The following is a 25,957-nucleotide window of genomic DNA, read 5'->3' as shown; positions in this document are numbered from 1 at the left end:
AAGGCTCTGCTATCTGAGGTGCAACAGTTTACTCGTGAGATCTAAAGCTTTCTGGTCATGGTGCCCCAGCTTCAGAAATTTCTGCTCACCTAATTCCTTATATACTTTAGAAGACAAGTGGAACAGGTCTGGCTCCAGAGAGCATTTTCCCTCCCGGAACTCCTTTAGAAGCTATTATTTACACATCTTTGTTCTTGCCTGGCTGTTCCCTTGTTAGATTATTTGGCCATTGTCATTTGTTATTACTGTTTGACTGCCTTTTATGACTAAATGAATGGTCAACTACCTTGAAAACTTCACCAGAGGAGCAGTTTTAGAAATCGGGGTGGGGGTGGGGGTGGGGGTAATAAAAATAAGAACCTTGGTAGGGCCAGGCTGGGACATTAGAGCAAACAATAATCAGGAGTGGCAGAAGGAATCAACTAATAAGACAGGGTTTGATCATTCTTCACATGTCACAGCAGCCTAAGTGTACAGAGTACTTTGCCATCCTTTGATTCTGGGGCTGACACCTGGAACAGCCTTTGCCTTTTTAATGCCTGCTAAAGATTTCTTTCTAAAGGAATCGAATCATGGTATTAGACTAGGACACAGTTAGAAAACTTCAAAGGCATTCAGAGCAACATCAGAAGCATTTTGCATGACCCAGGTAGGAGGCCAATTTGCAAGTTTCAGTTTCAAGGAGGTAATTATTGTAACATTCTGCTCCTTTAGAACACACAGAATGTTCCCTGAAACCTCCCCCCCTCCCCAACCCCAATCTGCAGCTATGCATTTACTTCTTTCGGTGCTCTGTTCTATCTTCCTTAGCAGCTGCCTCTATTCTAAGCAATACATTGAATCCAGAGTTATTTGAAGATGATCTAAAATCTCTGCAGAGAATGATCAAAAGAGAGACATCGTGCCCAACTCTGACAGAGACGGCAGGACACTATCGTGCTCCTGTGCAAGATATAAACAGACACAGAAGATCAAACTGCATATATGGGACAAGATAGTTAGGACTAGAATTTTTTTCTTAACAAGCCAGGAATAAAACCATTCAATAGCTTGCATAGTTTAAAAGAATGTCAAAAGATATATTTGGCACAGTATTGGATTTGGAATTCCTGGCCTTTAAAAAGCCATAGCACTTGCTTTCCCATCTTTATCTTGTAAGTCAAAGAGGCAAGAATTCTTACTGTCTATCCCTTCTTAAAAACGGAAGCCCTGGTTTTGCTCAGTTTAGATTTAAGTAATAGTACACAAGCTATCGCGTTTCTGGTGCTGTAGCCGGCTTTGTGCTTAAGGTGCTTTCTGCCAGAGACAATTAACATACATTCACATCCAACCTCACCACAGCCTGAGAAAACTTGAGTTACTGACATGGAACCATTGAACCCAAGAACAGTCATGCTATAGAAAAGCAAAACCCCTTTCAAGGAAAAGCCCTTCTTAGGTTATATGTTGCCTATGGTCATACAACACACTACCCTACATTACTGCCCACTCTGCAACAGTTCCTCAAAAACTAAATACAATATGAAGAGCTTTTTATCAAAAGAAGGCAGATGGACTCAAGCATACAACGAGCAACATACCTACTCATTTACATCCAAAAATGCGCGTTAAATCAATTCCAGGGACTCCTTCCGAAGCTACTAGTCAAATCTGACTTATGCCTAAGTCAAAACAAGCACCACTGCAAGGAACTTTACAACCATATACAAGTAACAGGGGCAGGATTGTATTTTTCTCTCCCTAGAAAGACCTGTGCCTATTGGGAATCCAGTAGCTCCTCTTTTCTCAGAAACAGCAAAATGCTTATGCTTTTAAGTATAACTTGTAAGACAATTCCCACTATTTCAGGTGTTCAGGTTATATTGTCTCCCCAAAAGCATTGAGAATTCCATTTGTAACAAGAGAGACAAGTAAAAATGGTGTGTTTCTGAAGAATTAGCTTATACACATAGGCATCACCATGATCTCAATGATGTCCTTTGATTGCCGGTCCTCGGGATTTGTGACTGTGGGTGTGGTTTTGTGGATCTATGAGTGATCCCAGAAGGGAAAAGAGGGAATGGGGCAATAGTACTACCCACCCACGTTAAGCCTTATAAAGAGAAGAAAGACACTGCACCGCTTACATAACTTTCTTTCCCCAGCACTGGGGTCCCAGTACATACCTGGGGGCCGTTCTGCTGCTTTTTGTTGCTACATTCAACATGGGAATTCCAACATGGATCCCTAATCTCACCGACAGTGACAAAACAGCAATACGATTGGGTAACAGCAATCAAACTGAGAGGTAGCAAGAAGAATGAGGAAGCAGCAAGACTTCAATAAAGGGTTACACATGAGACATCATGTTCATAGCAGTCTGTTCAAGTTGCTGGGTTCAGCATGCCAGTCAACTGACAGTTTAAATATTATTAACTGACAGTCTACTATTTGATGCAGGTCAAGTGCCGTTAAATATACCACACAGTTAAGAACATGCTTGTGAAAGTGGGAGGCTTCCTTTTTTATTGCATTCTGGTGTCATCTGATAGCAGGAGTGAAGCCTGTTTGTTCCTCAGGCCTGCAGTACACACGATTATACTTGCACATACACACACACACACCCCTACTGCAACTTGAGAAGCAAGGGGGCAGGAAGGAAAAATGTGCTTCTGCCCTCTCCTCCAATTAAGCCTAACTTCCCTTCTGGCTTTTGTTTTTGCTAAACTTCTGAACAGGAACTGAGAGACAATTCAGAATTGCTGAAGGGTCTATGGACCTAGGAGAAAAGACGCAGGTAGCAAGCATGCAAACAGACTGCTAACCAGAGCGGACTGCCTTCACCAGAACTATACCAGTTCAGCTAGTTGTCAATCTTAAAGGCCACAAAGTTGAAATAAATGGCACCAAAGCAGTTTTTGCTATTAATGGGCATGGTGGCAGTGACCAAATATTTTCAGGGAATCCTAAACTCAGAACAGCTTAGGACCCTGACTAAGGCCAGGAGCGTGCTGCTGCCCACCTCACAGGGGGGAGGTGCTTGCGAAGTTTCCTTTGCCCCCTCTCGCCCTTGTGGTACAATGTCAGGGAGATCAGCCAGCAACAGCACAAACACTAGCTGCTTCTATTCATGGTTGTTGTTAGGGTGTCACCACTATGCCACTAGTGACTGGTGGGTTGCAGCAGGGCTGCTACAGACTCCAGAGCCACTGGGTGGTTTGTATGCATTCCTCCTCTGAATGAAACTAGAATGCTTATTAACAGTGCCAGCCATGTACTTGCAACCAAGGTTTGAATTTGCTGTTAGTGTCGTACACACTCGAACAATAAGTATACCATGTTGCGGTTGAAAAAATCTGCGCACCACACTGCTCTATGTAGTTCCTCTAGGAACGAGGAGTCTAAATCTGTCAGGCCAAGTCTTCATGTTACATGCTCTTAATGCTCGAGAGGTGCTGCAGCCTGCAGTTCATTGGAGTCAAAGAAGTCTCTGTAAATCTGCAGAATTACCTCTGTTGTTACTACTCTAAAAATTAATGAAGTAAGATTGTACTAATATTTTACCAAGCCGTTCTTTAGGGGGGGGGGGGGGGAGGAACACAACACCAATAAACTTCACTTTAACTAGTCAGGTTGATAGCCCCCTGGGTTAACAAATACAAAAAGTCTAATTGACCGTGAGTTCGAGAAACCTTGCCATTTTGCCATGAAACAGAACATTTAAAATCATGTTCATTAATATTTAACGCTAATGGGAAAAAATAACTTACATGCAACACAAGAGCAAGCACCAGCCTCCACACAAACAGCGGTTCAGCCTAGTTGCAGATGGCCTCTGGACCTGATGGATTCCCAGAATGTGAGATCATTTCAGAGGGTAGCCATGTTGGTCTACAGTAGAACAGCTAGATTAGAGTTCAGGAGCAACAAGATTTTTGGAGTACTGGCTTTCAAGAGAAAGTGTGAAAATCTAAGGTGCTACTGGATTTAAATCGAAAATGTGTGATGACTACTGAATAGTCATGATCAGTATCTTAGACTGCTTTTTAGGAGGGCTACAAGGAGTCATGATAGCTGAACAGGATCTCTATGTAAGGTGCAGTACTCATAGAATCACAGAATTGGAAGAGACCACAAGGGCCATTAAGTTCAACCCCCGGCCATGCAGGAACACATAGTCAAAGCACTCTTGACAGATGGCCATCCAGTCTCTGTCTAAAAACCTCCAAAGGAGCCTCCACCGCTCTCTGAGGCAGCGTATTCCACTGTCAAATAGCCCTTACCATCAGGAAGTTCTTCTTGATGTTTAGGTGGAATTTCTTTTCTCATAGTTTTAATCCATTACTTTGTGCCCTGGGGAGGCTTGGGGCAGAGGAGGGTGGAATGGGGAGGCTTGGGCTGGGCCAGTGAGGTAGGGCATGGCAACCTGGTGTTGCTCCCTGGCCTGGGTGGCTGCTTGGGGGCTGGGAGAAGGTGGGCAAGGGAATGGGGAGGGTTGGGATGGGCTGGTAAAGCAGCGCGCGGCAACCTGGCGCTGCCCCAATGGCTCAGGTGGTTGCCTGGGGGATGGAATAGGGCAGGCGAGCAAGTGGGGAGGGTTGGGACAGGCCAGCAAAGCAGTGCACAGGCAACCTGGTGCTGTCCCACTGGGCCGGGCGGTTGTTTGGGGACTGGGAGAGGGCGGGCAGGGGAGTGGGTAGGGTTGGGATGGGCCAGTAAGGTAGCACATGGCAACCTGCTGCTGCACTGTCAAGCCAGGTGGCCGCTTGCTGGCTGGGAGAGGGCCAGTGAGGGAGGCTTGAGACAAGGTGGAATGGGGAGGCTTGGGTCAGGGGAAGGCGTGTGGGGGAGTGTTTGGAATGCCAGAACGATGAATTCCCCACCAATCAGCGAGTCCTGTGCAATGATTGGTGGGCAGTTCATCGTTGCAATATTCCAACCCTTAGCAAATTATGTGTTAGGATAGTTGTCGTGTCATCCTTTAACTTTCTCTTCTCCAGAACCCTGTGTGACCCCACTAGTCACTTTTCTCCAGGATGAAGAGGAGCTACTGGTGAGCACCCTTTGGGTTCAGTTGGTCAACCAATTGAAAATCCACCTAACAGTAGCATTTTTAGTGCACATTTTACTAGTTTTTTTCCAAGAATATCATGAGGGACCTTGTCAAAGGTCTTACTGAATTCAAGGTATGCTACATTCACAGTATTCCTTTCATCTACCAAGCTTGTCCCTCTATAAAAAAAATTAGTCTGGCATGACTTGTTTTTGAGAAAACCACGTTGACTTTTAGTGATCATGGAATTCCCTTCTAAATGCTAACAGACTGTGTTTAATGATCTGCTCTAGAATCTTTCCTGGTACTGACGTCAGGCTGATTGGGTGGCAATTGTTTGGGACTTCTTTTTTGCCATTTTTGAGGAGGGGGACAAGATCTGCTCTCCTACAGTCTGCTGGGACTTCTCCAGGAATTCTCAAAGATTATTGCCAGTGGTTCTGAGATTATGTCTGCTAGTTCTTTTAATACCATTCCATGCAGTTCATTTTAATACAATTACATGCAGTTCATCAGGCCCTGGAAACTGGCATTCATTTAGATTAGCCAGGTATTCCAGCACTACCTCTTTCTCTATTCTGTGATGGATTTCCCCTACTACATCATCTATTCTGTTTTCCCCAGTTTGAGCATTGTTTTCCTTTTGGGAGAAGACCGATACAAAGAAGTCGCTGAGTAGTTCTGCCTTTATGCCATCCTCTGTTCGCATTTTGCCATTTTCTCCACATAGTGATCCTACCATTTGCTTGTTCTTCTTTTTGCTACAGACATAACCAAAAAAGCCAATTTTGTTACTTCTAACTTTTCTAGCAAGCCTGAACCCATTCTGCACTTTAGCTTCTACGACTTCCTCCCTAAACATCCTGGCTATTTGTTTGAATTTCTCTTTGTTGATTCCCCCCTTTTCCCCTTTCTTGTACATGTCCATTTTAAATCTTAGCTCAGTTGAAAGGTCTTTAGACATCCATCCTTGCTTCTCTAGAAACCTCCTGTTTTTTCACCTCATTGGAACTGTTTGAAATTGTGCCTTCAAGATCTCACTTTTAAAAAACTCCCATCCATCATACAATCCCTTCTCTTTTAGTATTTGAACTACAAGGTCATACCCAATAGTTCCTTCACTGAAATCAGCTTTTTTAAAGTCTAGAATGCATGTCTGACTATGCTTGGCTTCCACTTTCCACTGTACAACAAACTCCAGGAGAACATGGTCACTCCCATCTAAGGATCCCACTGCATCCACCCCATTCACCAGGTCATCATAGTTGGTTAGGATGAGATCTAAAACAACTGATTCCCTTGTTGCCTCTTCCACCTTCTGGACCATAGGTGTCAAACTCGCGGCCCTCCAGATATTGTGGACTACAGTTTCCATCACCCCCTGCCAGCATCGTGCTGGCAGGGGATGATGGGAACTGTAGTCCATAACATCAGGAGGGGCGCGAGTTTGACACCTGTGTTCTGGATAATGAAACTGTCTGTGAGAGAAGTGAGGAAGTTGTTGGACTTCCAACAATTATCAGGATAACTGAAATTTCCCATTACTAATACATCTCTCCTTTCTGAAAGTTTGGTCATCTGTTCCAAGAAGGCATCATTCAAGTCTTCAATCTGTTATGAGAATCTGTAAAAGACCCTCACTGTTGTTTCTCTCCCCCTTAATTTTTACCCAGGTGCTTTCAGCCTGGCTTCCAGGATTTAAGTCATGGACCTCCTCACAGGTATAATCATCCCTGACATATAGTGCTAATCAGTGGTGGGATTCAGCAGGTTCGCACCACTTCGGCAGAACCGGTTGTTAAAATGGTGCTTATAAATAACCAGTTGTTAAATTATTTAAATTCCACTAGCAGAACCGGTTGTTAAATTATTTGAATCCCACCACTGGTGCTAATTCTGTCTTTCCTACCTGGTCTAGTTCTCTGAAATACGTTATACTCCTCAATTATTAATTTCCAAACATCAGACTCATCCCATCATGTTTCAGTGATGTCTATTATATCGTATTTGCTTTGCTGTAATAAGAGCTCAGGTTCATTCTATTTCTAATGCTCTGTGTGTTAGTCACCTAAGACCATGGGTCATTCATCCTATTTCTAATGTTCTGTGTGTTAGTCACCTAAGACCATGGGCCATTCTTCCTGGCGGCTTATTTAAGGTTTTTCTCCTCCCACTGTTGGGTTCTTGAGCTATTCACTCAGTTGTCTCTATAACATCTGGACTAAGATGAACTTCTGCCCTCAAGTATATTATCTCCCTCCCCCACATAACTTAGTTAAAACCTTCACTATTCTTCTGTCCCTTCCTGGGCCATGACTTTTAACTGGGAGAGCAAAGACAAAATGACAACCTGTGCATCAAGGTCCTTCAATTTCCTGCCCAGAGCCTCATAATCCCTTGTGATATTCTGAAAGCTATGTCTTGCACTGTCATGGACACCCACATGAACCAAGAGATAATGGTCAGTAGGTTTGATGAATCTTGTCAGTCTCTCTGTTACATCATGGATTTTTGCCCCAGAAGGCAGCACACCACTTGAGCCATCCTGAGGCCTACAAATCACTGCTTCTGCTCCCCTCATCAGGGAGTCCCTTACCATGACAACACTATCCCGTGAATCTTCGAAAGTCACCTGCACATTCTCTGAGGACTAACTCTGTTACTCATAGGCCTGCTCCTTGTTATTACTGACAAGGGAGAGAATTTCAAATAGATTTTGTAGTTTTAAACTTACAAATTGATCCCTGGTCCTTCTACTTCAATGTGTCACATTTTTCCATCTTTACATCCCATGTTTGAGAAGGCCTCCTCAGAAGCATCCCCTGTCTTTTCCTGATTCAGGACAGTCTGCTCTCTTCAATTCAGCTGTAACTGACTCCAAGCAATTGTGCTGCCTTGATTGATGAAAGGAGATTAAAGTGTCATGAATTCAGCCAACCCACCAGTTGTAGAGGGGTTTTAACTAGACTTGGGGTAACACACTGATAAAAGTTTGGCTTCCCCACAGAAAATATAGCAGTTATAGAACCAATGCTCACAGCTTTCTGCCAAAATGAGAAAGATATAATCAGGAACTCTTGCTCCATGTCAGTATTAATTACTATGTAACTATGTAAATATGAGATAAGCATTTCAGCTAATCAGAAATGGGTCAATGTCAGAATTGACAGCAAACATCTGGCAACAGGGAGCAATTGAGCCACCACACCCATACAAGAGGTTTAATGATCCACCACAGAAACCAGTTTAGTATCACTGTTCATTTAGCTAACACCTAAACAACTTAATTTATGCTGCATAGCTCGCTGAATATATGTGGCCAATTGAACTCTATGGTGAACCCAAGTTGAGTCTATTTAAGGGCCTCACTGGCACATGAAAATATGGAAGATGTCCGTATTCTAGCATCTACTGCTCAGGAATGGGGAAGGAGATAATTAGCAATTTTGCTCCAATGTATCAGAGCAGCAGCATGTAGATTTGCACCCTGTTCTATTTGGTTAGCATATCCTAACAGTTCCTTCTCACATTCCACTTCAAAACAACTGGTCAATTTATTACATAAAACCCACAGCTAAGCTAAATGCTCTGTGTGTGTGTGTCTATGTGAAACCCCAAATCCAGCTTTTGGAATAAACTGTCCCTTTATGGATTTGCTGTACTCAGAATAAATCATGCTAAAGTGCACGGAGATTTAATATGCATACTAGCCCCTGACTAGAATCAGGGTTTGGAGAAAAGAACTATTTCACGAAGGATCAGAGTAAGAAAAGGAAGAATGGGTAATGTGAGCACATTAAAGGCAAACATCATGGAACAGTAACCAAGGATTTGGAAAGCACACACAGCACAGTGCATGACTAGATATTACAAATGCATCCTATACCACATTCTTTGCCAGGTTCATCCAATTCAGGACAACAGCCTTGTTCTCTGGTCTACTAATAGAAGTGAAAAAATGAATAGACTCCAACGAGTTGGTTCCACTGTAGCATCCTGAGTTGTGTTCCATCAGTTCATAAGGACTGTGGCTTTCAAATGCTACTGATGGAACCTTCAGAGCGAGGGAAGAAAAAAGATAGACACCTCTTCATAGTGTCTGGATACAGCAGCATTTATGAAAATGCTTTTATCTGCTCTTAATAGAAGCAGCACAAGACTTTGAATGGAAATGCAAATAGCTGTCTTCGACCATGCCTCTACTTCTAACAGGTACTTTAGACGTATTTCATAAATTGCCTTGAAGGCTATATATACTGAAACTCAACAAACAGCAAATTGTATCAAGGTACTGCGTGGTGCAACTGCCTGGGTCAGTTATCAATACAAACCAGCGCTTGGCAGAGACAACACTGAGCACAATTCTATCTGCATCAACTGGACTACTATTTACTGCCCCTCTTGGCTCTGATGCAGAACTATGACAGCGAATCTTGAATATTAAGAGCACCAAATAGCTCAAATTATGTTCAAATTTGTCTTAGAACAAGTAAGAGCTGCAGCAGAAGCCCCTCTCAGACACCACAGGACTGGGCTTCAAGTTCCTCAATCATAAGCAAGGTCCCCATCAGCAGCAGCAAAGGTGAATGAGCTTTTAAGCAGGAACTTTCTAGTTCAGACTTCACCTGGGAATGAATTCAGCAGGTGACCTTTCACGAGCAACCACCTCTCAGCAGCACAAGCTACAGTACAGGGAAGACAAAACTGATCTGCCCTCAGGGTTACAGAGAATAATGTGGAGCAATCAGAAAGTTCCAGTAACTATGTAAATACTACAATTAGGCTGGGCAGAGATTTAAGCTTTACGGTATGTGGAAGGAAAAAATTAAATAAGGCAGAAGCAAACAAGATAGCTGGTACCTGCTTGATTCTGGCAGAAGACTCAATCAACAAGACTCAAGCGAATGAGCCAAGCTACACATGTAGCAAGACCAAAAAAGACCTCTCAGAGATGTGTACTACGTAATATGTCCAAACCCCCCTCTCCCATTCCTACACTGAAAAATGGAAACAATTTGGATATTGTATTGTCGAAGGCTTTCACGGCCGGAATCACTTGGGTGCTGTGTGGTTTCCAGGCTGTATGGCAATATGTATGTATGGCTGTATGGCAAATATGGCACGCCATACAGCCCGGAAACCACACAGCACCCAATTTGGATATTGGCTATGAAGCTAAATCCCCTGCAGGGGTTTTCTTGCATCTACAGCACAAGCCTAAACAACTTGACAAATCTGCCTTTGTGAAAGTGCCAAAAATTGGGTCAAAGGTTGCTGCTTGGAAAACCTTTCACAGGCCCTTGTTGCCCATCCTGGAAAAACTATCAGCAGTTTACTTTTCTAAACAGAACGCTACAAGTTCCACTTGAAAAGGAATAGGAGCAAGGGTGGCAGGTATGTTAAGATGTGTAGACCACCATCAGTTATAAACAAAGGTGATGCCAGGCCTTGACAAAAAAATTTCGGCTTCACATGTCCCCCGCCAGACTTATTTTTCAACCATACTTTCTAATTATTTCTACCCCAAAATGTCAACCTAAACTGTTTCTTATACTTACTACGGTAAAAGTCATGACAAAAGTTTTGTAGCATGTCAATAAATATGGGGTAATCCTGGTTATCATCACAACAAGAAGTTAACTTCCTTATCTAAACAAGTTTTGTACTATTAGAGAGAATTTCATGGAAACATGAAGCGGCCTTGCACTGAATCAGACCGCTGATCCGTCACAGTCAGTATTATCTACTCAGACTGGCATCACCTACTGCCAGATTCTTCACCCGCAGATGCCAGGGTTTGAACCCGGGACCTTCTGCAAGCCAAGCTCTGCCACTGAGCTATGGCCCCTCCCCATGAGGCACTTACAGTTAATGACTGCTGAAAATACTAGACCGCACAATGAAATTCCCAGGTGCCACGAAACCCGCAATTTGTCAAGCCCTGGACCATGAACTGATTTCAAGATCTTAGCCTTTACAACGAAGGCGCCACAATACTTTATCTCTTTCCCAACTTCTCACGTCTACTTTTTCTATTTCCTCTCTTTGTGCCCTATTACTGGCTTTATAATTTTTGGCCCTATTACTAGCCCTTGCTGTTCCCTGTGAGGTCCTGCTACTATTTTTAAGCCCCTTAACGTCAGCATTCTGAATCATTAAAATTTTTGCTGTTATCTCTCTCATTCTACTCCTGTTACACTAGTATCAAGTCCTGCAGACATCAACAGCAAGCTGTCTGCGGCAGAAAGCTTGTGGTCTTTATGACCTGCTCCAGAAAGACCATTTTTACTTATATCAATCTGATGCCAAGTTCATTCAGGGATACCCTGTTGAAGGAGTCTACACTCAGCAGGCTTCTACAGCCACTCAACTGTGGAAACTTCTCCCCTTTTATCTATTTCCCCAATGGGGAGCCAAAGCAGTTTACATCATCCTCCATTTTATCATCACAACAACACTCTAAGGTAGGTTAGACTAATTGTTCAAGGCTACCCAAGAAGTTTTCATGGCATAGTGAGGATCTGAACCTAGGTGTCACAAATCCAACACTCTAACCACTACACAACACTGACTATTTTTTGCTGGCATTACAGTGACATATTATAAACACCTTTTCCCCCCTGAAAGGCGTTTGATATTTAACAGTTCCTGCATGATGGGAGTGACCGGAAATCTTTTGAACAGCTTTACATTGATTCTATACTGCTGACCTAACTTGATTTGAATTGCTTCTACACTGTTGCTAATCTGCTATGATCCAAATGCCTGTAGCTCAGTATATTTTATACTACTTCTAATTGTGTTTGTTATCTTGCTGTTTTTAAGAACCTTCACTTGTTATAAACTAGTAAATAACCAAATCACATTCTTATAAGGGACCAAACTGGAAGCTCCCTATACTGATCTAAAATATACAGAAGTGAAGAAATCAACATGCCGATAATGAATCATCCTCATGCTCATCCTCCACATGAAAAGTATAAGTATCAGTTTGCAAATAATAGTAGTACTCCGTTGGTACAGGGAAGGACACCAGTACAGTGAGAGATCGTTCAGAAATCTCTCATAATCTTTCCTCTGCAAAAGAACTCATGTACTTGGAGCAATACTACAATACTCTGTACCAGGTCAAAGGCAATTCTGAGCCTAGAACATATCCAAAAAAATAAATATTTGCATGAATCTACTTAGTGCCCTCAATTCACAAGGGCAGAAATGTGACACCAGTATAGATAAAGGGAAAGAGAACTAGAAACCATGATGAGAAGCTTAAATCTCACACGCAGATCCTACCCAGCCAATTTCACAAGACTGAATTGTGAGGCCTGGGCATTCTGGGCTTAATCCATGTATTGATCTGTCATCAATATGCTGATGACACTCAGCTCATTCTGTTGATGGAGGGGAGGCCGGTCACTGCCCCTGTCGAAGTGCTTGAAGGAAGTCTCTGGCTGGTTGACGCAAAGCAGGTTAAAACTTAATCCATCCAAGATGGCGGTCCTGTGGGTGGGTCATGAAGGGAGAGGGTATGACTTTCAGCTGCCTTTATCGTTGACCTCCTCGGCTCACAACCTTGGGGTCCATCTGGATTTGTCTCTTACTATGGAGGCCAAGGTGTCTGCACCAAGCGCAGCGGATAGCCCCCTACCTCTCCCAGACCGACCTGGCCACTGTGATGCATGCTATGGTCACCTCCAGGCTAGACTATTGCAACTTGCTCTATGAGGGCTTGCCCTTGTGACTGACCCGGAAGTTGAAGTTGGTCCAGCATGCAGCAGCGTGGCTCCTCACAGGTCTATAAGGGATCATCTCTCTCCTGAGCTGTGCCAGCTGCACTGACTCCCAACAGAATACCAGATCACCTTCAAGGTATTAGTATTAACCTTTAAAGCACTCCGCGGCCTGGGGCCCTCATACCTGCAGGACCATCTCTCCCCATATGTCTCCACACAGCCCCTACGTTCTATAGAGGCCAGTTTACTGGTTGTCCCCGGACCCTCCATGATTCGGCTTGCCTCCATCAGGGCTAGGGCCTTCTGCGCCATAGCCCCTGTCTGGTGGAACTTGCTACCATCGTCTGTTAGAGCCCTGGGGGACCTGGAACGATTCTGCAGGGCCTGTAAAACAGAACGACTCCACCAGGCGTTTTGGAGGGGGCAACCGTTAATTGCGTGCCATCCCTAAAGTGTAAGTTGTTTTTTCTCACCCTGTTTTATTCTGTGGTTTGTACCATCTGGACCAATCCCGCAGCATGAAATTTTTTCGGCACCTGCAGATCTCTGTGTATTTTTATCATTTTAATAATTTACAGTTTTATGACATTTTATGAGGTCTATACTGTGATGTTTTAATATGCTACTGTACACCCCCCAGAGCCCTTCAGGGGTGGGCGGTATAATAAATGAGACAAGCAAACAAACAAACAAATAAATTTCATGCTCAACCACTATCGAACGAGTGCATAATGCCTAAATATAAGTAGTAAGCAATCTAAAACATAGTCTGCTCCAGTATATAATAGACAGAAGATATTCAGCACTGCAGCTAGCCCTCAAAGATAATAATTCTCACCTGACAGGCAGCATCTTCACACAGATGAAGGGTAGCCACCCTAAAGTTTTTCTCTCCTGGGGGAGGGGGGGGTCTCTAGGCACCCCCCTCCCCCTTCACCTTGAAGAATCAGTGCAGAAGTATGTCAGAAGAGGTCTTGTCACTTCTTGAAACGTTTATGTAACTCCCCTATATTTGAATGCAGGGGGAAAATGTTGTTTCTGTTATTTCCTCTACTGATGCAAGAAGTGGTTGTCTGGGCTTCCAATGCCAAAATAATGTACAGTTATTGCAGAATCTCCCATCACACAGAGAGGGTGTCCTGTTTTCACCAATGATCGTTAACAGCGCCCCAATACCTCTTCGCCATCATTAGCCACTTGCTCTGCAAAGCCAGTGTTCTCACACAGAGTTTGGTATGCTATTTCAGAATAGCAGGGATTTTTTTTCTCCAAATGTAGTGTCAAGATGGCAGGTTCTGCTGGATTTAAGCTGGATTTAAGTGAGATCTCTCAGAAGGAGGCACGACTTGGCTCCTCCTGTTGCGTCAGCTGCAGCCACCATGCTCCTGTGTAGCAGATAAATCTAGATTAGAAACCACCTTCTGATCTCCAGACCCACAGGAAATTGACCGTTGCTAATATTACCGGGATTACGACTTGGCCTGAGAACTTTCCCTAGACCCAGATTTACTACTTCACACTGTATCCATGCAACTAAAGAAACCTCATATCTATAATTCCTAACGCTGCATCAAAACCTAGAAATGTTTTCCCCTCCACCTGTCTGTAAAATGTTCGATTTTCTTTACTACAGGAAGGTTCACTTGAAAAATAGAAGCAATCAAGTTTCTCTCCCCCCCTCCCAAAAAGCCACATAATACCATATTTCCATAGCAACCAAAATGATAAAAGGCATCACAGGCCTTTAGTTTTTGGATTTTACTTTGGACCTATGCAGCTACCCATAGCTCTTAAGATTTAAACACACTATACATATATATGGGGAAACAGCCGAAATTGATAACCCGTGGCTAGGTGGACACAAAGGCAGAACTAGTTTACAACGTATTTAGTGATATAGATAGCCACACACATACACTGATGCTCTCCTCACAAGGTCTTTTTGAGACCCATTTCAGGGCTTTTCCTTACCCCTTCCCTTCCTCAAGCCCTCCTCACACTCGCCTCCCCCTTCTCTCCCGCAAGCCGTGTTATAAAGACAGACCCCCACGGACAAAATTACGCTTTTCCCGGCCCCGTGACCCTCGCGGGCCCCCGTTGCCCTCCTTCCGCCTCAGTCTCTCTCCTCCCAACCGCGTCTCCCCCTCCTCACACTGACCCAAAAGCAACGGCAGCAACCGCCTGCCAGCACCAGAATTCCAGCCACTTCCGCCTCGCAGCGCCGGAAGCGAACCCATGGCAACCAGCTGTCCCACCCACCCTGGCTCTCAGCGTCCCGCTAGGCCACGCCCACCTTCCCGCCTCCTATAAATAAAGCCATTGATGCAGCTTAGGGGGTTTCCATGGTAGCTACTCATCCCAATTGGAGCCACGCCCCTTTCTTCTTCTAATGAAGAGAGCGCATCTGAACCAGGTGGATATGATAGTCAATGACTCTCTCAATCCCGGGTCTGGCACGCCAAAAAGTACCGCCCCCTCGGGATCCAAAGGAGGAGTCGAAAAGGATGGGTCAGGTCGCGTCTCTCCTGCGTGCGCAAGCTCCGAAGCGACGTAGACGCCGAAGAACGTGGCCCGAGAGTGTCATGCCACCTTCTAGTCCCCACCCACAGTCAGCGTAAGCCACGCCCACGTTGCTCTGGCTCTTGTCAATCACGGCGGAGCTCGAACTTTAACTCACCCGTGTGCATCTCACGCCCTCTAACGGCTCAGAAATCTGGAATGTACAAACTATTCAGCACCAAAGAGAACCCGCCAATTGTCTCCCTTATGGCATTGCAAGCTCCCCCTGTGCACTAAATAAAATCTAATAGCCCAGCACTTTCCGTTGAGCCACCTAAGGACATTTGGGATACGCTGATAAATAAAGAAATGGTTCTCTCACAGCGGGAAGACAAAATTAACTATTACGCCTTCAAGCCAATATGACACACGCTTCAGATTTTTGTTTCATTTCATTTTGTATCTCAGTCTTGGCAAGATAAGGAAAAATTAGGTTAATTTTTTTCCAGGCTTCCTTTATATTGGAAAGTGGGTCAGCAAAATGTAGGAAGGAAGAATCGTGAAGGAACCAAATCACAACCTGGCAATGGGACACCTTCCTTCTTGCTTTTTCTCCTTGTCTCCATACAGCACACAACCACAGGACAATGAAGCTGATACATGAGTGTATTTGGCTGAAATCTTCAAATACCTCCCTGGATTTAAAATGTAATTTAAAAAACTGCACAAAACTTTTGATGGGAAACAAACAATACAGTGTATTGTTGATGACTTTCATGGCTGGATTCAACTGGTTGTGGTGGGTTTTCTGGGCTGCGTGGCCGTGGTCTGGTAGATCTTGTTCCTAACATTTCGCGTGCATCTGTGGCTGGAATCTTCAGAGGTGTATCACACAGAGAAGTCTGTTATATACTGTGTCCAACCAAACAATACAGTATCCCAAACTGTCATGTGGTGCTCAATGTGGTGCCATTTCAGATTAGGAAATGGACCTGCTGCAGACTGGGAAAGAAAATAATCCTGCCCATCCCCAGGAAGAAAGGCTGCCTGCCTGCCTGCCTGCCTGCCCGCCCGCCCAGAGGGCTTGGTACAACCTTCTTCTTATCAGTGGCCTTGAGCTCTGCCCTTCTCCTGCAGGACTGGCCTGATCCAAGTGGGGAGGAGGCCACTGGCCCATGGAGAAAGCCTTGCTGGCCATAACAAGCAGTGCATCCTTGGGGATGAGCTACACCACCTATCCCCACCTATGCCACAATTGCAGTCCAAATGGCAGACGTTAGGGCTTTGTGAAGAAATGAATGCAGAACTCGGCAGTCCTCCAGTTCATTACTGACAACATGGATATTTCTTCCTTGTAACTGGGTGGTGAATCACAGGGGCTCTCACCTATCACACACGGGTACCGCTACTTCAATGTGCTCCCTCAACCAAACTACTAAAGGTGCCATGCATGATTTGGGCTACAATAGTGTGCACAGTTATAGGGCACATAGAGAGTATGCCTCTGGCCAAAGAACAGCAGTCACTGGGGGAAGGTAGTTGTGAATTTCCTGCATTGTGCAAGGAGTTGAATTGGGTGATCCTGGTGGTTCCTTCAAATACTGTTGGGCAGAATGAGGCTTGACGTTTGAGTGAATGGGCATAGGATTATGTTATCTGAAGTTGTCTGAGCAGTGCAGGATTTAGCCATGGAAATCAGGGGAATCTGGTGGGCTTAAAGCATTCTGACAGTCTTTTCAGCTGTGTCTTCTACAGTAGCCAGGCACCTAGACGTTCAGCAGGTGATAGCTTCCATCACATTGGCATGCTGGGAAAAGCTTTGCCTGCTTCATTTCTACAGGAGCAGAACAGAAAGAAGGTGGTAACTTTGTGCTGCAAGAACGTAACTGAGACTTCCGGCTCTGTTGGTACTGCAAATGCAGCCCATGGGTGAGGTTGTTCCAGAAAGCACCCTAAAGCTGCTTCTCTTCTCCAACCGCTCTGCTGGAATGAAGCCTGTCAACAGGGCTAAGAACCTGCTTCAGCCCTAAGAGCTTTGTCAACAACTCAGTGTTATGCGAGCAGTCAGGCAGCGATGACTGAGTGCCTTCCCTGGCCGGCTTTTTCATTCTTTCCCAGCCTTCTGGTTATTCAAACAAACAATGAAAGTACATATGTCGAGGGGCCAATACAGTTCTCAGGACCTCAGATTTTCCACATAAATTGCATCTGAGCAAAGCAAGTTTTTAACCTACAAAAACTCAAATCATCATACACATATCAGGCTAAATTGTTTCCTTTTAAGTCAACTGTAGCAAAAGCTCTCTACCACACGTTTTATGCCACCTTCCCTTCAAGGAGCTCCCTATGAGGTGGGTAGGCTGTGTGAGAGAGAGAGTGATTAGTTCAGTAAGCTTTTGTAGGAGTTCCGGATTTGAATCCAGGTCTTCCCAGTGTGCTACTCTGGTCATTATACTTGGGACCCCAGTATAATGCCCATGGGCATCATGGTGCTGACCAACACCTTTCTGGCCCCCACCAAGTGTTTTTAGAAAGCAGGCAGGGCCAGGTGGGGGCTTTTACCCAACAGGGCTTCTGACTGAACACTGAAATCTGATTGGCTGCACAGATTTTAAAAAATGCTGTAGCAGCAGCTGCTATTACATCATAAGAATCTCGAGCAGCAGTGGCGTAGTGGTTAAGAGCAGGTGCATTCTAATCTGAAGGAACCGGGTTTGATTCCCCATTCTGCAGCTTGAGCTGTGGAGGCTTATCTGGGGAATTCATTCTAGCCTGTACACTCCCACACACACCAGCTGGGTGACCTTGGGCTAGTCATAGCTCTTCCGAGCTCTCTCAGCCCCACCCACCTCACAGGGTGTTTGTTGTGAGGGTGGAAGGGAAAGGCGATTGTAAGCCCCTTTGAGTCTCCTTACAGGAGAGAAAGGGGGGATTCAAATCCAAACTACTACTACTACTACTACTACTACTACTCTTCTTCTTCTCCTCCTCCTCCTCCTCCTCCTCCTCTGCATGCCTAAAGATAAGCTGAAGCTAAAGAAGAAAATACTGTTCAACAATGTGCTTATTTTTTAAAAAACCATCCTGTTAAACAAAGCTTTTGCCCAAAATGTTGAAGAGTTATTGTTAGAGTTTTGCATTCTCTCATTCCCTGAGATTCTGAGGTAGGCCATTAACCCACAGGACAATTCCAAAGGTGCCCATAGGCTCAAGAATACTGGGGACCCCTGATTATACCACGAGGGCAAGTTCAGTCATCTGCTGCTTCTCCAATTCAATGCCCTTTTATGTAAATGCTTCCATGGTGGATGTAGGGGCCTCTTGCACCATCTAGATTTTCTCAAAGTCAAGCTGACACCTTCCGATGAGCAGCCCTGGACACTGTCGCCAGTATTGCCTATCACATTGAAGTTCTGGTCGGTGGCTACTTGGATAACCAAAGCAACGATGGCAAGATACCATCAATGCGGATCTGAAAGTCACATGCCTGTAGCCAGACAAAGCGCTCAATCAAGAGAAGTGGTGTTTAAAAATCCGAGCAGAGGACCCTGCATTAGTGGGACAACGCTAGGAAGAAGCAGCAGCTGACACCTTCCTACCTGGGAAACTCAACAGATATCTTTCTACCCTGAAAGGACAGGAGTGAACTGGGAAAAAGTTGGGCCCCATATATGATGTGGTTCACATCCCCAGTTGGACGAGGGAGGACTGTGTGATTCAGCTGCACAATTCAGCGGACTGTCCTGTGTCTCGAGTCAGCTCTTTATGGGTGTACAAAGGATATGTCATGGATGGACACTGGAGTACTGTCGAAATACTTACAATTGGCACCCCTCTGTAGCTAAGCCAGTCTGGGTCTGGTCAGTGGCAGGACCATTAAAGCTCCTAGATCCGAGAAGCTTACCCTGTTCCATCTCCTCCTTTCTGGCCTTACAATACACCAAAAGAGCGCAATAACTTGCTTTTAGAGTCCAAATGATAGTTTGACTTATGGTGAAAAGTGCCATCAAAATTGCAGCCCATTTATGGCAACCCCTTAAGATTTTCAAGGCAAGAGGCAACAGAGGTCATTTGCAATTGCCTGCCTCTGCATAGAAACCCTAGACTTTCTTGGTTGTCTCTCATCTAAGTACTAACAGATCCAACGCTGCTTAGCTGACATCTGTCAAGATTGGGCTAGCCTGAGCTTAGGAAGTCTGAGTACTACCATTTAATTAAGGCATTAAAGTGAGATAGACAATTGGAACAGTCAAGACTGTATAATAATGCAGGGATCTTACCACATAGTGCTGCCAAGCATAATTGTAATGCAAAGTCGCAACTTGTCCATATGAGAAGGCTTGGTTAATTTGGTTCCTGCTAATTAATGAAACCCTCCTTAACTACACTTAATCATTTGGGAGTTTTGCCTTTTTGTCTGCTTGGGTTTGGCTCCAAATAGATCAGCTTCCAGACTGTGTTGTGGCTCCTTCTAGTCTGGGGTCTGGTCAGGGTGATATTGTTAACTTCTCCCAATGGGGCTGGCCTGGTTACAGCTTATTTGAACTTTCTTGGGTTTAACAGCTAGCCAAATGGGCCATTTGTGCTGGAAAAGAAACTCTAGCTTCTTTCCAAGGAAGGAAAGGTATCTGTTAATGGTACCCACAGGAGATGTGACCTGGGAGACTCCTGATTAGGATCTTCTGCCTTTTTATAAAGGGCTAAAAGCAGCCATGGGGGAGGGCAATTTGAATTGCGGGCACGATGCTGGGGAAGAGGAGTTAACCCTTTCCTCCCAAAATCATTCTTCTGATACAAACCTACCATTCCCTCCCTCCCGTTCCAGCCCTATCTGGAACAGCAGTGGCATAGTGGTTAAGAGCAGGTGCACTGGAGCAGCAGTGGCTTAGTGGTTAAGAGCAGGTGCATTCTAATCTGGAGGAATCTGCCACTTGAGCTGTGGAGGCTTATCTGGGGGATTCAGATCAGCCTGTGCACTCCCACACACGCCAGCTGGGTGACCTTGGGCTAGTCACAGCTTTTCGGAGCTCTCTCAGCTCCACCCACCTCAAAGGGTGTTTGTTGTGAGGAGGGAAGGGTCAGGAGATTGTAAACCCCTTTGAGTCTCCTGCAGGAGAGAAAGGGGGGATATAAATCCAAACTCCTCCTCCTCCTCCTCCTCCTCCTCCTCCTTCTTCTTCTCTGACCCATGGGGAAATGCCCATCAGATTCATAAGAACACAAGCAAAGATGACCAATTATAGCAGGAATATTACTGCTATCCCTCAGCAGCTCCTTATCCAGCTCTCCAGGCTGATGTGAGTCTCTGGAATATTACCGTGAGAGTCTTCCCCTTTCCCCACAGAAGCAAAGCAGCCCTGTCAACTTTCCCAAAACTCATTATATCTTATTGACCCCCAAAGTACTAAAACACATTGTTAGATGTGCTATTCCTTCAGATGGCCATGAGTAGTCCTGGAGAAGCATCAAACATATTTTACTAAAAAAAAGAAAGAAAGAACACCTATAGTATATAGGTTTTGACCTATTAACATAACCATACAAAGCTTGGAGAATGGGGTTTGATTCCCCACTCCTCCACGTGAGCGGTGGAGTCTAACCTGGTGAATCAGATTTGTTTCCCTACTCCCACATTCCTGCTGGATGACCTTAGGCCAGTCACAGTTCTCACTGAACTCTCTCAGCCCCACCTACCTCACAAGATGTCTGTTGTGAAAAGAGAAAGGAAAAGCTGTTTGCAAGCTGCCCTGAGTCTCCTTACAGGAGAGAAAGGCAAGGTATAAATCCAAACTCTTATTCTCCTCTTCTAGTAGGTACTATCCAAATGGTTCCAGGCACAGAATTGCAATAAACAATTAAAGAAATCAGATTTTACGGGATATTAGTAAGGTTAAAAGCAGAAAAGGTTCTGAAAAGGGCAGGTATTCTACACTATCTGGCCCCAACATCTTATGGCCAGCAGGACATTGTTTACAGTGGAACCTCAGTTTTTGTTGGTAATCTGTCTGAAAATAATCAATGAAAACTGAAGATGAAAACCGAGGCAAACTTTTCCATAGGAATCAATGTAAATCCAATTAATCTGTTCTAGGCACTCCCAAAAACATACCAAAAACACATTTTTGGTGCATAAACATAGTGTTAATGCTGAAAACAGTAACAAACAATAACAGTAGGACCAGCTTCAGAGCCAGTGGTCCAATGTTGCACCAGAAAGCTGTCCAAAGAGGGCTGTTTCTGACACCTCTTTAAGATTTGTCATCGTCATTAAACAAGTTGCAGACATGGCCTGCAACAGCTTTGTCAGGGTGATTTTTCTCCCTGCACCTTGCTGCTAATAGATGAAAACTGAGGCAAATCGATGAAAACTGAGACAAATTTTTCACTGAAAAAATCAATGAAAACTGAAACCGATGAAAACCGAAAGCAGTGAAAACCGAGGTTCCACTGTATTTGGTTTTCAGGAAGTCCTGTTGCTTGAGTCACATCTCAATGGGGCTAGTTCACTGGCGTAATGCCCATTGGGCAAGGTGGGCAGCTGCCCAGGGCATCACCTTGTGGGGGGCATCAAAATGCTGGGTTCGTTTTTGGGTATTTTAGTGGTTTTCCATTTTTGGCCTGCAGGGGGCGCAGTTTTTAGGCTAGCGGCACCAAAATTTCAGCGTATCATCAGGAGACTGTCCTTATGCTACCCCCCAAGTTTGGTGACGTTTGGTTTAGGGAGTCCAAAGTTATGGACTCCCAAAGGGGGTGCCCCTATCCCCCATTGTTTCCAATGGGAGCTAATAGGAGATGGGGGCTACAGTTTTGAGGGTCCATAATTTTGGCCCCCCTGAACCAAACTGCACCAAACGTGGGGAGTAGCATAAGGACAGTCTCCTGATGATATGCTGAAGTTTTGGTGCTGATATGTCTAAAAATGCACCCCCTGCAGGTACCAATGTCCTGGTGCAAAAAAAATTGGTCCTGGTGGAGTGGCCGCCCATGGGGAGGGGGGGCATCCAACTCAGGTTTTGCCCAGGGCTACAGTTTGCCCGGGGCTGCCTCGTTACGCCCCTGGGCTAGTTGTGAAACAAAGGAAGAGGATGTTTACTCTGTGCTCTGCAAGCATTGCCTGCAGTGTACTTTGGAGTTCCCACTGGAAGTTCCTCTCCACTTGAGTCTGCCTCCCACCCTTCGACAGAAGTTGGTCACAGCATTCCCCCCACCCTAGTCAGTTGTCAACCCTATGTACTTGTGATTGCTGACTTGTGAGCATGTGGTCTACATAAGTAGGTAGCAGTGGTGGAAGTCAAATAATTTAACAACTGGTTCCGGTGGTGGGATTCAAATAATTTAACAACTGGTTGTTTACAAGCACCATTTTAACAACCAGTTCTGGCGAAGTGGTGCAAACCTGCTGAATCCCACCACTGGTAGGAAGCGTTCACACGTAGACTTATAGTTGCCAGCCTCCAGGTGGGGCCTGGAGATCTCCCAGAATTTCAGTTGATCTTCATACTACGGAGAGCTGTTCCCCTGGAGAAAATGGCTGCTTTGGAGGCGGACTGTATAGCACTGTACTCTCTGAAGTCCCGCCCATCTTCAAACCCCACCCCACCATCCCCAGGCTCCACCCACAAAATCTCCAGGAATTTCCCAACCCAGAGCTGGCAACCCCAAAAGATGTCAGAATCAGAATGGTCAGAAAAGGCTCATGGAATAAATGAATAAAAACAACCCAATCCCAGAAAAGCTAACATTGCTCTACTTGATCCATTCTTCATAGAAATGAAGGCAGTTTATATAGATGAGTCTTGCTTTGAATAAGGAGGGATATACTTCATATCTCCAACAGAGTGGTAGGAAGGAAAACAGTTGCTGGAGGTATTATAAGGGACAGGCAGACCCCCTGAAAAGAAAAGCAATTTAAGTCAATCTATCGTCACTCCACTGGGCAGAACAGCCGATGAGCTTCGTAACAAAATATCAGAGCCAGGTTGGCTCCACGTTGGAACATGTTTGGGCTGCTCAGTCATCCTTTTTTCTGCAAGCACACTTGACATGAGAGTTGCACTTCCATGGGATGCAACACAGTGCTGTATGCAGTGGTGGGATCCAAACATTTTAATAACAGGTTCCGATGGTGGTGGGTTCCAAACAGTAGTGCCGCCGCACACACATACCTCCAGTCCCTATTGAGCAGGGAGGTTGCTTTAGTAACCCCTTCTCGGCACAGAAAAAATTAGTAACCACTTCTAGAGAAGTGGTGAGAACTGGTTGGATCCCACCTCTGGCTGCATGCCCCCACAAAATCCATCCCCACAAAATCCCCACAAATTCCAATTACTTAGATAAGGTGACCAGATTTTTACTATTGAGCGGCGGGGCCATGCACCCAATAACCCACACTGCCTTTAAGTGCAGGCGGTGCTCAAACAGGAAGCCTCAGAGCTACAGCACGCAGGCAGCAGGGCTCCCTCCTGTGCTGCTGCACTGACTTCTGGGGCGCTTCCCTGTTTCCTGACGGGGAGCGCCGCCGCAAAAGGTAGTGTGCTCCTGCGGCCGCATGCGCACTGCCGCAGGAGCACATTGCCTAATCGGGACAATGTCAAAGCCCGGCGGGACGCGGAACACATCACGCAAAAGCGTGAGTGTCCTGCGAAAATCGGGACAGCTGGTCACCTTATACTTAGAAGGAAATCCCTTCCACAAAGATCCTGCAACATCTCTTCTGTTCCATTATTTTCAGTCTAATGAACTGCTGTTTTCCCAATGCTTGCCTGGGGAGAAGAAGGCTTAAGTTATTGATTTGGTGTTGAGGGGTGGGGGAGGGGACTACAGAGCCACCGCTCATTTCATTTCATTCGCAGACCATGACAAAAAAAAAGTGATTATTTTAAAATGAGAGGGTTGGTTAGTGGTTGGTTTGGTGCAAAATCACACACAAAAAGTTCTGAAACTCTCCTCAGGCACAAGCGGCCACATCTGATAATGAAGTATTTGTTTATGAGCCCTAGAGAGAACTGACAGGCCTAAGAAAACAGGAAGTAATGAATCATACTGAAAGAGGAATAAAGGGCTAGTGGGCTCAGTAGTACTTTGACTGGCCATGGAAGACAGTTTGGTACTATGATTGTGTTTTAGGCAGGGGGTGGGGGGAGATCACCACAAATTAAGTCTCAAAGCAAAATACTGAATAGCAGTTCAGTAAATATTGGAATGTATTTACTATAATGTCCCTTCCTTTAAAGAGTTCAGGGCCGTGTAAATTGTTTTCTCCACCTATGTTTTATCATAACGACTATGTTAGGCAGGGCTAGGCTAAGAAAAATCTACAGGCCTAATGTAACCCCCATGCCCAGAATGGGTTGGCCCAGAATGGGTTGACCCAGTAAGGGGGTGGAGACTCGGAGCAGCAGAGAGGCTGCTAGAGCTCTTTTGCAGGAGAAACAAGGCTACCAGACTCGGACCTTGATTTCTATAAGCCCTTAACACCTTGTTAAGGGTTTCTTTTGTGGTTGTAATGGGTGAGAGTTCTCCTGGAGACCTTCATCATGTTGCAACCTGTTCATCAAGCCCTTGGAGTCTTCAGGAGCCAGCCAACTTGCAAAGAAGATTTGGACTTGGCAATATCAGTAGACTGTAAATAGAAGGACTTGAAATGCAACCTAGGTGGGACCTTGAGTTATAGCGTTAAATGTTGATGTTTTAAAAGTGTTAATTGTAAAGAAAAGTAAACCATTGTTGTTTAAAAATTTTTGTTGCAACTCATTCCAAGTACTGCCCCACAGAACCCACAGAAAGAGGTTACAAATGGCGCCCAACCAGCGTGGGGCTTGGAAGTGAGATTGCAAATATAAATTGCTTGCAATGGAAGTGTGCAGCAAGTTGGGGTTTGATCCCCATATAACTGTTTTGTTATTTGATGTAAGTTCAAGAGATGTTGCTGTGTGAATTTAAAACACTGTTTGGAAGTTAAATGAAGGAAGGGATTCCAGTTGCAATCCCCCATCCCTTCTGCAAACTGCTTGGCTGAATTGCAACAATTGCTGTAAAGAGTTTTGCAAACTTCCAGTGCAGCTAAGTTTGGAACAGTTGGAAATCCTTGCAAGGGAAAGACAATGTTCTGCATTCAGATGCACCAAATGTGGTTGCTCCAAGTACAGGAATCTCTGGGAAATCATTGTGCAATGATTTCAAAAGTTGCATAGTAATTACTGTCGAGACGACAGAATTTTGAGTGGGGGAGAATGTAACCCCCATGCCCAGAATGGGTGGCCCAGAATGGGTTGACCCAGTAAGGGGTGGAGACTCGGAGCAGCAGAGGCTGCTAGAGCTCTTTTGCAGGAGAAACAAGGCTACCAGACTCGGACCTTGATTTCTATAAGCCCTTAACACCTTGTTAAGGGTTTCTTTTGTGGTTGTAATGGGTGAGAGTTCTCCTGGAGACCTTCATCATGTTGCAACCTGTTCATCAAGCCCTTGGAGTCTTCAGGAGCCAGCCAACTTGCAAAGAAGATTTGGACTTGGCAATATCAGTAGACTGTAAATAGAAGGACTTGAAATGCAACCTGAACAGGACCTTGAATTGTAACGTTAAATGTTGATGTTTTAAAAGTGTTAATTGTAAAGAAAAGTAAACCATTGTTGTTTAAAATTTTTTGTTGCAACTCATTCCAAGTACTGCCCCACAGAACCCACAGAAAGAGGT

The 25,957-nt window shown here is 44.9% G+C and overlaps 1 protein-coding gene across 13 annotated transcripts in view; it reads right to left on the bottom strand.

The window, feature by feature from the left end:
* The window catches only part of MGAT1 (alpha-1,3-mannosyl-glycoprotein 2-beta-N-acetylglucosaminyltransferase), a 37,790-nt gene extending 22,464 nt beyond the window's left edge, over nt 1-15,326 (bottom strand). For 3 of the 13 annotated variants that reach the window (XM_048491994.1, XM_048491980.1, XM_048491992.1), the window contains exons 1-2: nt 15,059-15,326; nt 13,604-14,150 (exon numbers count right to left, since the gene is read on the bottom strand). The gene's annotated coding sequence lies outside the window, so the exon portion shown is untranslated. The other 10 variants (XM_048491990.1, XM_048491981.1, XM_048491982.1 and 7 more) reach the window with 9 other exon arrangements.
* Nucleotides 15,327-25,957: the final 10,631 nt, after the last annotated feature.

The sequence above is a fragment of the Sphaerodactylus townsendi genome, linkage group LG03 (assembly GCF_021028975.2).
Source record: "Sphaerodactylus townsendi isolate TG3544 linkage group LG03, MPM_Stown_v2.3, whole genome shotgun sequence".
In the NCBI taxonomy this organism is placed as follows: Eukaryota; Metazoa; Chordata; class Lepidosauria; order Squamata; family Sphaerodactylidae; genus Sphaerodactylus; species Sphaerodactylus townsendi.
The sequence above is the reverse complement of the archived record's forward strand: the minus strand, read 5'-3'. Positions and strand labels throughout refer to the sequence as shown.